Raw genomic sequence first — 16,006 nt, forward strand, 5'->3', positions numbered from 1 at the left:
TAGTTGATTTGCTAAAGCTAAAAGGTTCATGCTTTGGGCCCTTTTAGTTTGATTGAATGATTTTGTTACTGTTTTTGTTGTTGGCTCTGGTTGACGCTAGGACCCACTACTTTATATTTATAGGCACTCAAATGAGTCAGATTCTGAATTATTGCCACAGAAGAAGTGGGATTGCTTTTCTGCCCTTGACTTTAGAGCTCAAAATACTGTGGTTTAAATTCCACCTGCAAAACAAAGAAGTGAGTGAGAAACGGCTCTAGGAGTAAATGAACCCATCCTTCTCCTGAGTGTATTTCAGAAACCTACAGAGTGAAATCTTTCATCTAAATTAAAGATGGACCCTCACAAAACTTCAAAGAGTCTGATGATATGAAAGGAATAGCCAGGGCCTATGAAGTGCTGGTGAATAATAACAATCTGAGATTTATTGGTGACCACTCTTGTGTCAGTAAAATGTTGAGTGACTAGATAAAACCCTCCTTGGCTGGAGGGAGGATTCGGGAGCCACTCAGTGGTTTGAAATTTCTAAGGAGTTTTCCAAGGGGAAAATCAGCATTTATATGCTGTATAGGACGCTCTTTACATGGACCTAATGGATTCAGCCCGCTCGGACTGCTTCATTGGACACTGTCCAATTCAGTGCCTGAGAAATGTCATTATGCTTTAGATCTCGGGAATATGCATCATGCCTGCTGAGAGCTGAACAGAACATTCCTATGTCCGTGAGGTATGTTATTGAATCTACAGCATCAGTTGGCTTCAGATCAGTTAAGAAATGCAACGTGGTACAATGTCCTTTGACACAGACCTCATCAAGGACCATGTAATCGAAAAGTGTCCCCTAAAACATAATTATGAGGACATTCTTGTGAGTTTTCATAGCGCTGAGTAGTTTTCATGGCGTGACTCAAGGTAAGACACTCAGATAGTAGCTTTTGTTTAATACCCAGCATAGTGAGGCCTCTAAGTGCTGTGAGCAGACAGTAATAGCTTGGGTTCTTTTTTTTTTTTTTTTTTGTGAGGAAGATCAGCCCAGAGCTAACGTCCATGCCAGTCCTCCTCTTTTTGCTGAGGAAGACTGGCCCTGAGCTAACATCCATGCTGATCTTCCTCCACTTTATATGGGACGCCACCACAGCATGGCCTGACAAGCAGTGTGTCGGTGTGTGCCCAGGATCTGAACCCGGGCCGTCAGCAGCGGAGCGCACACACTTAACTGCTACACCACGGAGCCGGCCCCCAGCCTGGCTTCTTTTAATAATAGAGCTTATGAATATGGGTTCCAAGTTATTTATATAAATAAATATAAGTATCAAATTGTTACACTGAAACAGAAAGCACTTTGTCAGTGAATGCTCTTTTCTTCACTCCAAAATCTTGACTTCAATTTTTGGAAGAATTATTTGTTTGGCTGCAAAAATACTGCCCTAGAAAAGATAGTTTATGAGTGAAACAACTGGCCACTTCAGTGTATCTTGAATAATATTGATAAATAAGATAAAACAGGAGATGTGGAGGAAAAAATCTGAAGACTTGTTTATCTCAGTCAGTTATTCCAAGGTTCTAGATTTGGTCTTTGAGCAATTCAAACATGATCTGTAAATGCCACAAGACACTGCAATAACAGATCTCAAGACTGCAGAATAAAACAGCTTTAAAGTAGCAGAAACAAAATTTGATTAAAACAATAGTAAACTTATTAAAGAATTTATTATATAAAATATATAACTTCTGGACATAAGGTAAACATAAACTGTATAAAAATCATTCCTGCTTTCAATCATTTATTCTATATTCTAGACATGCATTTTTCAATATATATGAAATATATTCTCAATATGTTATTGAAAAATAATAATAGCTCACATTTATTGAGGGTTTGCTATGTTTTGGCACAGCTAAACTCTTTAGGTTTACATTTATATTATCTCACTTGTATTCACAACAATACTATAAAGTAGATACTATTGTGATTCCCGTTGCATATGAAGAATTTGCTTCTTCGAGAGGTAAATAGTCCAAGGTTATACAGCTAGTGAGTGTTAAAGACAGAATTTGGATTAAGGTATTCTGAGTTCAGAGCCTGGTTCTTAATCACAAACTAAATAGCAGCACAACTGATTGAAAAGTGATGAATTCAAACAGCTTGTCTTCTTTGCACACCTTCAAACATGATGTCTCAAAATTGTGCAGACGGGAGCCGGCCCCGTGGCTTAGCGGTTAAGTGTGCGCGCTCCGCTACTGGCGGCCCGGGTTCGGATCCCAGGTGCGCACCAACGCACCGCTTCTCCGGCCATGCTGAGGCGGCGTCCCACACACAGCAACTAGAAGCATGTGCAGCTATGACATACAACTATCTACTGGGGCTTTGGGGGAGAAAAATAAATAAATAAAATTAAATTAAAAAAAAAAATTGTGCAGACGTTATTACGTATCCTACTTCCATTCACCTGATGTGCTATCACAGGAGTGTTCCTGTGTGTCAGAGCGTGGTGAGAATTCTGGAGTTAACATCTGGACTTTCATGTGACATTGGTACGTTAATCAGGACTGGGGTCTATGATTCCTTATCTTAATTGCCTCTATCTTCTAGTTGATATTAAATCTGTAGACCAGGTGAATAGTGACTTGTAACAGGTAAAAGGAGAATTTACGGGGGGGAATCATGAGCATACTTTTTAAGAACAATTAGGTAATCAAGGCTAGAGTTTTTAGGATGGAGACTTGTTTTTTTCAACAGTCTTTCCCCTGAGATGTGCCGTTCCTCAAGCTCTTGTAGTTTTCTGAAATGTAGTGTAATTTATTTTCAAAGATCTGCTTGCTATGTTAGATGAGGTCAAGAGCTTTGAGAGTGACATCCACGTAGAGCGAGATAAGAGAATCTGGCAGGTGAAGTTAGCCCCAGCAAAGCAAAGTGGAAATTGGAGCAATAATGTAATGTTTGGCCAAATTACATAAATTATTCAAGTTCATCATTTTCTGGATGGTTTTTCTTTTCCGTGGAATGATTTTACAGTTCTAACTACTTAATATATTTTTATTCAAGTGGCTTTGATTGGAAGTTTACCTCTACAGGCCTAGCGTTGTTGAGTATTTGCATTCTTCTGCAGCTTTGAAGTTTAGTTACCCACTGATTGAATCTTCAGACTTAAATGAATGGTTGAAAGAATGAGGCAAAGTTGTTTTCCTCTCCTGACACTCTTTATTGTGGTAACGTGTAGTACAATGTCATTGGGCAGGGAAACAATTTGCCTTGGTATTTCACCAGAGCAAAATTGTTTTTGATTAAGCATTGCTTATTTCTCAATTTCTACAAGGGATTTAAACCTCACTCTTGAATGAAGCAGTGAATGACAAAAATATTTTAACACTCTTATACGAATGACATTTCTGATTCAAAGACTAGGTTCATGCAAGAGTCATTGTTTTGTTAATTTTTCATTACAGTGTCCAAATTGGTGGATGTATATCAATGTAACATAGGATCCAAAGACAAAAATAGAAGTCCACATGCTCAATTCTAGCTACAGCACATGCCAGCAGTGCAGTGTCTGCTGTGTGGAAAGATTGAGAAAGTTTCTTAATCAAAATGTCAAAAAATCTTTGATGTCTGCTTATTTATTTTCAGCAGAACAGCAGTCGCCTCATGTTTGATGTCCCAGAAGCAAAAGCCTGTTTCTGTTGAGTTTGATTATAGAAGGAGAGATGTCCTCATGGGGAGCTCAGCTGGATGCATCCTGCTGCTGTCTTAGTTTCTTTCATGGTTGGAGAGAAGGAAGAAGCAAAGCACATTGTAGATCAGCAATTGTTTGTGCTACTGGCAGAGCCTCAAATGATATTTATTCTAATACATTCACTTCCAACCAGAGGATTCATTTTTGCAGCAGATGGAAGGTGGACAGCAAGCAAATACTTGGATTAAACACATTCTAATACTTTGAAACCCTGTCCATTGGTCCCTGTTATACAACAGTGTTGTTTGTAGACATATTTGGCTGCTGTTACATTGCTTCATTAGAACAATTAGTAAGAAAAACTAAAGTGATGTGTTTGGTTGTAGTTCCCTATTAAATATTTGAATAGGAGTCAGGCGACTATTAGGATGGAAAGAGAAAGTGCAAAAGTTTAGGATCTGGCCTTGTTTCAAGAACTGTTAAGTTTTAACGATTCTGGTAATGTGTTCAGTCTCTTAAAGGTTATGGGACTGATATTTCTCCACTTTTTTATGGGAAAAGACTTAGATTAATTGTTAGGGGATGTCACTGGAGAACCTTAGCTTAAGAGCTACTTTTGAGTTTATTCCTGGAAAGGAATGGAACTGGCAGGGACAAGGTCAGTTTTTATTATGTCTGATGACCGTTTCCAGGAAAATTTGGTTAGTCAAACCACATGGATCCTTGATCTCTATTGTAAATTGCCAAAAGGGATGTCCCCCATGGAAATTGTTACACTTGTTTTTATAATATTGGCATCTGTAAGCTCTTCATAGTACAAGGAATAAAATCTTGAGGAGGAGGCTGAAAGGATATAAATCCTGAAATCCAGCAAATGGGAAACACTCTCCTCCACGATTGGAAGGTCTAACTGTCTCCATTGTATATACTGGATGGTGGGAAAAATCATTCCAGAAGTGAGAAAAGTTTTGTGTATTTAACCTTCTTAATGGTCTCTGATGAGATTGGACTTGATTTTCATTCATATATATTAATTTAAAATGATATTCTTAATAAGTCAGCAATTTATCATAATTGTTAAGCACCTGAGACATTCAAATTAGAATAAGGATGGTATTCATTCATTCATTTATTCATTTAACAAACATTTGTTGAGCACCTTGTAAGGGCCAGACACAAGGTATTTGTGAGACAAAGTGAGCAAGATAAACACATTCCTACTTTCGTGGAAATTTTACCTGAATGAAGTAATACAAAATAATGGGAAAATTTTACTTTAATGCTATGTTTTATGTTACAGATGGAAACTTTTGGATAACTCTCAACAGGTAATACAATCAAGATATTTTTCTGTTGGTTGGGATGTGCTTATGTTGATCCATGCACATTCTCTCTTTCTAATTTACTTGTGATAACATTAAGCATATTTTTTTAAAGATTTTATTTATTTATTTTTTCCCTGCAAAGCCCCAGTAGATAGTTGTGTGTCATAGCTGCACATCCTTCTAGTTGACATTAAGCATATTTTAGACAGAGACCAGACTTTGTTTAATGTTGGGCCCTCCAGTAATGTTAACTTACAAAAGATTTAACTTATGATAGTGACTTTACTTATTTTAATACCTAAGATAATCAGTTGCAGAATTAATTGAATTCCTTTCCTGGCCTTATAAAATTTAGAATTTACTAGGTACTTATGGTTACACAGGTATATCAGCCTGCTTTTTAAAAATTTACTTTGTCCCTTTTAAGGAGATGCAATCAGCATCTTGTATCAATTCATTATGGATGCTCTTACTAATAAATCTAGAACTTATTAGTCAAACAGGAGATATAATTAATTTGTTTCAGGTCTCAAATGAGAGACAGTTTTGATAGCTTACAGAGCATGACAAACTTATTGTTTGTTCCATTTCCAGATGTTATTACTGTTAAGAGTACATGTGACCATAACCATTGGTATATAATATATTGTCCATTTCAATTTATTTTTGTGATAGTGTTTAGCAAATATACCGATTATGCCTGTACGTTCAAAGTGAGGTAACAACTCTGACAATTATATGGTGCCCGCAATTAGTATAAGCCAGAAATTCTCTATGTGTTATATTATAATAGTGAGTATTTGATTAGTTGTTAGCTCTGCTGCAACTAATTATTTTACTAAAATAAAATATCTAAGGTTGTGAATGATTTAATTTTTAAGACAAATTAAAAAAAATTCAAGGTTACCCTTATAATAATTTTGTTAATTATTATACATTATATTTTATGATGTACTTCTTGAGAGGAAGAGACAGAAATGGAATTGCTTATAGACTGGGTGTGCCTGTGGGAGGGGTTGCTTATGTGACTTGCATTTGCCCTGTGTATGTGGTGGAAGCACATGTGATAGACCTTGGTCCAGGTAAGACTAGACACCGCTACTAGAAGATCTGCTTCTCCCACTCTCCTACAGCCCCTACTGCCACCAGTATGCTCTCATTTCATATTGTTCTCACAAATTTATTTAAATCCTTTTCATGAAATATTCACTGTTCAGACTCAGACGGGAAAATGACTGAGAAAAATTTCCATTGCAAACAGAAAACATTTAATTTACAAATTTCAAGCCTTCTATCTCTCTTCAACTACCATATTTATCTCTTGAGTTAGCTAGATTTCCATTTCTTTTGGTCTGATGGTCCTGTGCCTTTATTATAAGCTTCCTCAAGCCCTTTTTGGGAACAAGTTACTTACTGTTTGTAACAGTCAGAGTCCAGACAGGAAAATGGAAACCACTCTAAGTATTTCAAATAGAGGGCATTTACTATAGATAATTAATAACATAGGTGATAGGGGACCTAAAAAGCCAAACAAGAAAAGAAGAAACCTCGAAATTAGCAGCATCAGGAAACAGCTATCATGCCTAGATTTAAAAGGACAAGATGAATGGAGGAGATGGTTAACCAGACCTTAGGTGCCAAGGCCATCTGGTATTCCTGTCTGGTAGAAGCTGCAGCAATACATGTCACCAGAATTACTACTTGGAAAGATAAAGGGGAAAATATCCTATTTATCCCTTCTCTCTATTTCCCCTCTGCCCCAGTTTGCTGCCAGTACCTCCTTTTGACCAAACCCTGCCAGAAGCCAGCACACATAGGCCTGGGAAACACGACTGCAGGGATCAGTATCCCTGTGACACAGAACAGAAGAAGGGTGAAGAATGGATCTGTAAGCAAACAGGGCGAAGAAGATACGGGTCAATTAATCAATATAAATAATCTATTATTCATATTCACATTTTCTTTCCCCAGAGAAAATAAACTGGCAACTGCTAATAAAAAAATTAGCATGATATCCCTTGATTAGCTTTCAACAATCTTGAAGTCTCAAATTATTAAGAGGTAAACCGGAGGCCTTATTCGCCTACTCTTTAACATTGCATTTTGTTAGCTGAATGTAAAACCCAGAGAATGGATTACTGGGACAACTTGTGTTAACTTTTTTTCTTTTTTCCTGAAAATGTTTAGAGAAAAGTTAGAATGGTATTTGGTTATGTTAGTCTAAATTCTCCTTAGAATCTGGTGATTCTTTATAGATGGTCATTTCAGCACTATAAATTTATAAGTTAGATCTACTAAGTTCACAATTCTATGACTATTAGATATTTATTTTCAGATAGAAATCAATTAGATGGACTTAAAGGAGTTAGAAAATACTCTGGAAGTTACTCTGTCTGGATTTACACACTTCTTAACATGATGTAACAGAACAATAAATAGGTGTCCACATCTAGAGATTTCCAGAATGGAGAGCAGGAGGTTAGAATGATTTTCAGAGCTTATTTACATGGGAAAAAGTACCTCTTATTATGTTAACAAGAAAAGACACATCCTACAAAATATTTGTGATACACAGAGTTTTGGTAAAATTTAATTAATTAAAATTGAACCTTGGGAGAATATCATGAAATTCAACGCAAAGCGTTGGAGACCCATACAACAGTTCTTTCCTTAGATAATTACCTTGCTTAGGAATTTGATCCTATCAAGACAGAATCACCAGGTCTTTTTCACTTACTGAGAGAAGACTATGACTTTATGCCTTTAAAAATGGAATAAAGCAGGAATACATTCTCCAGGAAAAGAGATATTTTTTATTAGGATCAAACTATTTTACTAGAGTTATATTAAAGCAGAATTCCAACCACAGTTGATATATAAAATGGTTTTATTCTCTCTCCTTCTTACTTTTTTATTATTTTCCTTTATGCAACCCACATACACTCAAGAAAAATAGTAATAGTAGTAATAATGTCTAGTTTCAAGGTAGTGGACAGCAACTTTGGTATTTCTCTATAGATTTCTTTGGAAAGAAAAATCATTCTTGACATTTAGAATTTTTCTATTGAATACTAATCCCAAGCAAGATCATTCGCTACAGAGTATAGGAATTCTCCCACTCTGGTCAGCTTGTACCATGAAGTGAAAATGATATTAGTGCCTATCTCATAATGTTGCTATGGTAGTTAATATCTGTAAAGAACTCAGACTAGTGCTTGGCACATGGTAAATGCTAAAAAAGTTCTTGGTGAATAAATAAAGAAGTCAATAAATCTCTGTTCTTTCCATGCTATATTAATTCCCCTCTCCATTCTGGAGTGTATATCACATTCTTTCTGCTTGGATTCCCACCCCTCTTCTATTTAGCAGAATCCTGTGATTCTTTAAGAACTTGTTCAGACCCCACCCTTTTAAGCCTTTTGTGACAACTCCAGCTTCTACTGACCTCATCTTTCTCCTACACTCTATTGCACTTATGTGAAAATACAGTATGTGTTTTTATTTAGCCCTTACCATTGGTTTTTAACCAGAAGAGGGCATTGGAATTCCCTGGAGAGCTTTTCCAAAATATATATCCCTGGGCCCAACCCCCAGAGTTTTTAGATTCAGTGAGTCTTGGCTGGCACCAAACATGCACGTTTTGGTGAAGCTGTCCGGGAAAACTGATATAAGCCCCTACTCAAGATACACTAATAATAATTATCTCTTATTTTTAGTATATGAATTTTCTTTCTGAATGAGATTATACATTTCTTGGCCACATGCACCATGCTTTGTTTTCTTTCTTCTCATGTATCTCCCCACAGTGCTGGAAACATGGCCACTACTGAATAATATTCTTCTTTCTTATTTGACTGCAAATCTCTGAGAGTGGGGCTCAGGATACACATTATCAAAGGATATGGAGGGACAAAGAGATCCATAGGTGGCTCATTCAACTATTGCCACAATTATGCTGTGGAATGAATAACCACAAAACTTTAGTGACATACAACAATAAGCATTTAATCTTTATGTTTCTGGAATCAGCGGGGATAGGCTAGGCATCCCTGCTGATCTTACCTGGGCTTGCTCACATGTTTAGGGGGGCTGCTGGCAGGGCCCACTTAATTGTCTGCAGTTCAGCAGCTCACTTAGGAATCTGGGACCATCAGGCTAGTCAATGCAAGTTTTCTCATGGAAATAGCAGAGGACAAGAGGACAAGACCAGAAGCACAAGCCCATTCTAAGCCTCTATTCGCAATGCATTGGCCAAAGCAAGTTTACCTGGTAAAAGCCCACTTGGGGAAGGAGGGTACTGAGGGTACTATGGGAAAACTATAGATACAAAGAGGTGGGAAGCTGGTGTCATTTTCTCAAACTACCACAGTGGGGCTCTGGTTAATGCCTCTTTTGCACAGAGCCCACTCTAATGCCTTACTGAAGGTCAATTCTTGTATATAATCCTGATCAGGGTGTCTTTAAAACAACCTTACCACCCCTGAGTAAGCAAGTCAGTAATCTTGTTCAGAGAAAAAAATTTGCAAATAAACAGGTACACTAATACCACTTCATTTGCCATTAAATAGAAAAATATCACCTTGTATTTCACAGACTTGACATCACCCAGATAATCTGTCACACTTCGTTACACTAGAACATCAAATGCAGGAGACAAAATATTTGTTGTTCAATAAGATCATCTACTACTTGAACAAGGTTTGAGGAATTGTCAACATGATGTGTTTGAATTCAGGAAATTAAACCAAGAACTGTGACTGGAAAAATGTTAAAAAGACCACAGATTTGCTTTGAAATGATACAGCATCTTGTTGTCACTTGTGATTTGACCACTGGTTCTATCTTTATCACCTGTGGTGCTGCTTAGTGAACTGCTGCAAAGCAACCCCTGCAGCCTATCTTGGAAGTTCAATTTCGTGTTGCCGGAGAATCATCTTGGGGCTGAAAGAGAGTTTGTGCTAAGTTCCTCGGCTTCCGGCAAGGCCATGCCATCTCTTTGTCTAAGGGATCCCATCTCCTAAAGAACCAGGACATTATAGCATGGCATAAGCAATTGTATAACTTATGCTTTTATCTATCTATCTATCATACTTGATCATCACCAAAATAATAGCTACATTATTATGACCATTTTTCAAAATTAATGTGCTCGTTTTCCATATTTAATTTTTTACTTGCTTCCAAGGTAGGTACTTCATTAACTCCTGGTGAGTGAGATTGATCAGCAGTACAAATATTACGTAAACTGTAGTAAGGGAAATTGCTGTCTAGTCCTGGTTTGTCCTTACCCTGTGATGGGATCGATAAGTTTTGCTTGGTTTTCCTTTCTAAGTGGAAGGACGCTAACTTGTAGGATAAAGAAAATAAAAGACAGCACAGAGACACAGACTAAGATGTGGGCTTATGCAATATACCAAGTAGGGTTCAATTTCAGCACCTTGCATTGATGGAGAGATTTTAAGTCACAGCTAGAATAATCAATGAGACAAACTGGGACTTTGATACTATAACCAAAATTTTCTTCTGAGAATTTCTAATTGCTGGACAAGAGAAAAACCGAGAGAGACATAACAAGCTCTTTCTCTGATAAGTGGAGACGTTTCAGAATTTTACATGAGTATGATTATGATGGAGTCAGAGAACAGGACCATTTCCCAGGAAAGTCAGGAGTGGTAGCATTCCACTGCTGTAAGGACCTTCTCCCTCTTGCACGTGTTCAAACATATATACACAATTCATCTCTAGGCAACACAGCACCAAGAGGATCAGTCTGGTCCCCTATGGTTCCCCTATGTACTCTTCGATAGAACTTTATAACTAGAGCCACTTGCAGCAAAGAAATTTAGCAAGCACTTGGGGAAGCTAAGCTGGGCTGACGACATCGTATAATTAAGAGAAGTTGGCAGGATGGTTCTACAGGAAGTTGAGAAGAACAACAGCTGGCCCTGCACTTGGGACTAACTCATATTAACCTTGGGGGAAGCGAAGGTTATAATGGGAATAAAGCCAGTGGCAGAAAATTATTTCAGAATGTTTGTTTTCAACGGAGTTTGAATCTTGGTGCCTTGTGTGTGGATAAATAGGCAATGCTTGAAAAACACAGTACAATGACTGTTTAATAGCCAAATGATATCTAGATGTCAAAGCCACTCACATGTACATGCATTTTTAACTTGATTTGACTGCTGTAGGGGGACAAGCTAAAATTGAAGCACAGTTATTTTCAGGACTTAGAAGTTTAAAAATTCAAGCTACATGGTATTGTCTTAGGATGGAGAAATGAGGACAAAGCCCTTCCTGTAATGGCAAAAAGAAGAAAGCATGGAAAAGTGGATAATTATTGTCTAGATTTATAATTTGATGTTCACATATTACAAAGATTCCCAATATGTTCAACAAGAAAAGAGGAAAACATTTTTTAGAAGACACCTCATATATGAGTAAAAGTGTTCTGTTTAATTTGCATATAGAAAAATATGGGTCCTTTTTTCCATAAAAAGAAAAATTGTGGCCCGGCCCTGTGGCTTAGCGGTTAAGTGCGCGTGCTTGGCTACTGGCGGCCCGGGTTCGGATCCTGGGCGCGCACTGACGCACCGCTTCTCCGGCCATGCTGAGGCCGTGTCCCACATATAGCAACTAGAAGGATGTGCAACTATGACATACAACTATCTACTGGGGCTTTGGGGGGTGAAAAAAAAGGAGGAGGATTGGCAATAGATGTTAGCTCAGAGCCGGTCCTCCTCAGCAAAAAAAGAGGAGGATTAGCACGGATGTTAGCTCAGGGCTGATCTTCCCCACACACACAGACGAAAAATTGTGACGGAATACAGGAGAATTGCTGATGATAGTGATAACATTTGTTTGTGTGACTTATGCTTTGGAACATCATTTTTCTATCAGAAAACTAGCCTGAGACCTTCCAATTACTGGGGATGTGTTTAATTAGATGACATGTTTTAATTAGATAGGACCATTCAGCCTGCTTACCCTCCATCTTTATCCCTCCATGAGCCACTTCCCCATCAGAAGGGTGCAGTACCCATAATTATTCCAGTCATCTTAAAGAGAATGTTTTAAAGTACAGTGGTTAGCTGTCAAAAAGAGAGGGCTAATTTCCAGTTACGAGTGCATTTTTCCGATGGAAATCTTTCTTTCATTCTGAGTAGACCTATTTGCTTCTGTTTCTAGCTTTATTGGGTTCCATTTTCTCCTTGTTGGACAGCTAAGTTCTCTTGTAACTGTTCAGAATTAATGAAATTCCTCAATTCCAGAAACCTTTCCAGCTGTTTTTAGCTATAGCCAAATTGCCTACATTACTCAAATTAGTACCTAAGAACATGGCACATATAATAAAAATTGCCTAGCAAAAGCATAATGGAACCAAATAATTTGGAAGAATTTCCCATAATGTATAGAATTTTAATAGATGTAAAGTTAAAACAAAATTTAATGGTCAAATATTTGAGCAATTATGGGCTAAGTAAATAGACTTCTTTACTTTAGGATTTATCAGATTGTTTACTCTACTGGTACGCATAAGCTCATTGGTATCAGACTTCCAGATCTTTCTACATCCATGGTATTTTCATGGGAAGCGAAGGCATGGAGGAGAGAGCTTTTCATTTGGGTAACTAGTAATATCACACTTTTATTTATTTATTTTTTTTAAACCAACCCATGACAATATCATCCCTCTGTGTCCCCTATTAAAAAGTTTTAAAATGTCTCTGGGGTTCCCACTGTAAAGGAGAAAGGAGACCTGATTTCATATGACTCTTAGCATATGTTGGGCCTTGGTTACTTGTCAAAATAAGCCAGGCACATGGAGATGCACAATCTCTAAGTTTTGGCCCCTCGACCTTTATCTTTTAGATAGAGATAGTCATAGGCCTAAGGGCTAAAGAACTGTTGGTAAAATTTTCATATTTAAAAAAATTATACATAGGGGCTGGCCTGGTGGTGTAGCGGTTCAGTTCGCCCGTTCTGCTTCGGCAGCCCAAGGTTTGCCGATTCAGGTCCTGGGCACGGACCTATTCACTGCTCATCAAGCCATGCTGAGGACACGTCCCACATAGAAGAGCTACAACTCTACAACTATGATACACAACTATATACTGGGGCTTTGGGGAGAAAAAAGGAAAAAAAAAAAAGAGGACGATTGGGAACAGATGTTAGCACAGGGCCAATCGTCCTCAGGAAAAAAAAAAAGATGTACATTAAAAAAATTATACATAAAAATATAGTTTCTTATTTGACATTATTAAAATTAGAGCATATGTTATTGAACTATCTGATTATTTGATGGATGTATACTAAAAATTATAATCCATATAATATTTGACTTTAACTCATGTTATCATCTCATTTGCTAACCCCTAGCTCAAGCTACTATCATCTCTTTCCTGGACAATTATAATCACCTCCCGCTGGTCCCGCAGCTTCCACCCATGTCCCACTACAGAATATCCCTCACTCAGCAGCCAGAGTGATTAATTTAAAACATAAGCCAGATTGTGTTCCCTTATTGCTCCAAATCATCAGATGGCTCCCTGTGGTAGGCAGAATTCTAAGATGGCCCCCAAGATTTTTACCCCTCATATGTACACTCTGTGTGATTATTTGGACAAATAATCCCTTGAATGTGAATAGGACTTGCAAATATGATGGGATTTCACTCTCGAGATTATCTTGTATAGCAGAACGGATTTTGCAGATGTAATTAAGATCCCAAATCAGTTGACTTGAGTTAATCAAAAGGGAGATTATCTTGGGTGGTCCTGACCTAATCAGCTGAGCTCTTCAGAAGGGTCCAGGTCTTCCCAGAAGTCAGAGAGATTTCATGTCAGTGAGGTGCCTTTCTACCGTGCTGGAAGAAAGCAGCCATGTTCTGAGTGGGGAGTGCGTTTGGCAAAGATCTGTGGGTAGCCTCTAGGAGTTGTGAATGATCTCTGGCTAATATCCAGCAAGAAAATAGGGACCTCAGTCCTACAGCCACAGGCAAATAAATCCTGCCAACAATCGGAATGATCTTCTTGAGGAAGAAAACCTCAAGCCTTTAGATCATAGCCCCTGCCAATATCTTGATTTCAGTCTGGAGAGGCTCTGAGCAAAGACCCCAGCCGTGCCATGCCCAGACTCCTGACCCACAGAAACTTTTAAGTTTGTGGTAATTTTTTATGTAGAAAACAAATAATCTTCCCATCTCTCACTGAAGAAAATATAAAATGACTTTAGCAAGGCTTTTGGATTTTATTCTGGTATCTGGCCCTGACTCTCTGTTATCTTCTATTCCGTCCCTTCTTCACTCAGCTGAAGCCACACTGTTCTCCTCACTGTTCCCAGAAAACTCCAGCAAGCTCCTGCCTCAGGGTTTCTGTTCTTATTGTTCCACTTTCCTGGAGCTCCTGCCCCAGGACTCCTATCACAAATCATTTGGGTTCCTATCAGAGAGCTCCTATCCGAGAGCTCCTAGATTAGTCAGGATAGGCTAGGTTTTGCTGTGCCAACAAACAAAACCTAAATCTCAATGATTTAAAATTAAAAAAATTGGCTTTTCGTTTTCCCTGTATGTCTAGTTTGGATCAGCAAGAGGGCTCTGCTCATCATGGGCACGAGAGACCCAGGCTGATGGAGGCTTTACCATCCTATAATACCCCTATTTCAGCTTTCTTTTGATTACTGTTAGCATGGAATATATTCCCCATCCGTTTACTTTTTTTTTTTCCATCTCTTTATTTTAATTTATTTGTGTCTTTATATTTAAAGTAGGTTTCTTGCAGACAACATATAGTTGGGTCTTATTTTTTTTTTAATTTACTGTGTCAGTCTCTGTCTTTTAACTGGTATATTTAGGTCATTGATGTTTGAAGTGATTATTGATATACTTGGATCAATATCTGCCATATTTGTTACTGTTTTCTATTCAGTGCCCTTGTTCCTCATTTCTTTCTTTTTTGGTCTTACATCTCTTTATGCCTTCTCTGGTTTTAATGTATGATCCTCTCTTAGTATATCAGTTATATTATTTTTAACTTTCTTAAGTGATTTCCCTTGAGTTTATAATATACACTTACAACTAATATAAGTCCAGTTTCAAATAACAGTATATCACTTTATGGGTAGTACAAGTATCTTATAACAAAGTATTCTCAATTCCTCTCTTCTATATTGTATGATATTACTGTCATTAACTTCACTTATCCATAAGCTATGCTATGAAATACATTGTTGCTATTATTATTTTGGAAAAAACTGTCATCTGCTAGATCAATTAAGTATAAGAAAATTTGAAGATTCTATTTTACCTTTGTTTATTCCTTCTCAAATGTTCTTCCTTTCTTTACGTAGATCTGGGTTTCTGACATATCATTTTCCTTTTTTCTGAAGAATTTCTATTTTACATTTCTTGGAAAGCAGATTTCCAAGTGATAAATTTACTCAATTTTGTTTGTCTAAGAGAGTCTTATTTCTCTTTCATTTTTGATGGATAATTTTCCTGCTTATAGTATTCTAGGTTGCTGGATTTTTTTAAAAAAAAAAAGAACACTTTACATATTTCATTCCACATTCTTCTTGCTTGCATAGTTTCTGGAGAAGTCCTATGTAATTCTTATCCTTGCTCCTCTATGGGTAAGGTGGTTTTTCCTCTGGCTTCTTTCAAGATTTCCTCTTTGTCTTTTATTTTCTGCAGTTTTAATATGATATGCCTAGGTATATATTTTATATATCTATATATTTATCCTGCTTTGTATTCTCTGAGATTCCTTGATCTTTGGTTTGGTGTTTATCATTAATTTTGGAAAATTCTTAGTCTTTATTGCTTAAAATATTTCTTGTGTTTCTTTCTTCCTTCTCCATCTGGTATTCCCATTTTGTGTACATTATAGCTTTTGTAATTGTCCCACAGATTTTGGATATTCTGTTCTATCTTTTTTTTCTCTTTTCATTTCACTTTTGGAAGTTTCTATTGACATTTCTTTCTATTCATTTATTCTTTACTTGGCTCTG

The sequence above is a fragment of the Ceratotherium simum genome, chromosome 9 (assembly GCF_057802395.1).
Source record: "Ceratotherium simum simum isolate JZ-2026a chromosome 9, ASM5780239v1, whole genome shotgun sequence".
Taxonomy (NCBI): domain Eukaryota; kingdom Metazoa; phylum Chordata; class Mammalia; order Perissodactyla; family Rhinocerotidae; genus Ceratotherium; species Ceratotherium simum.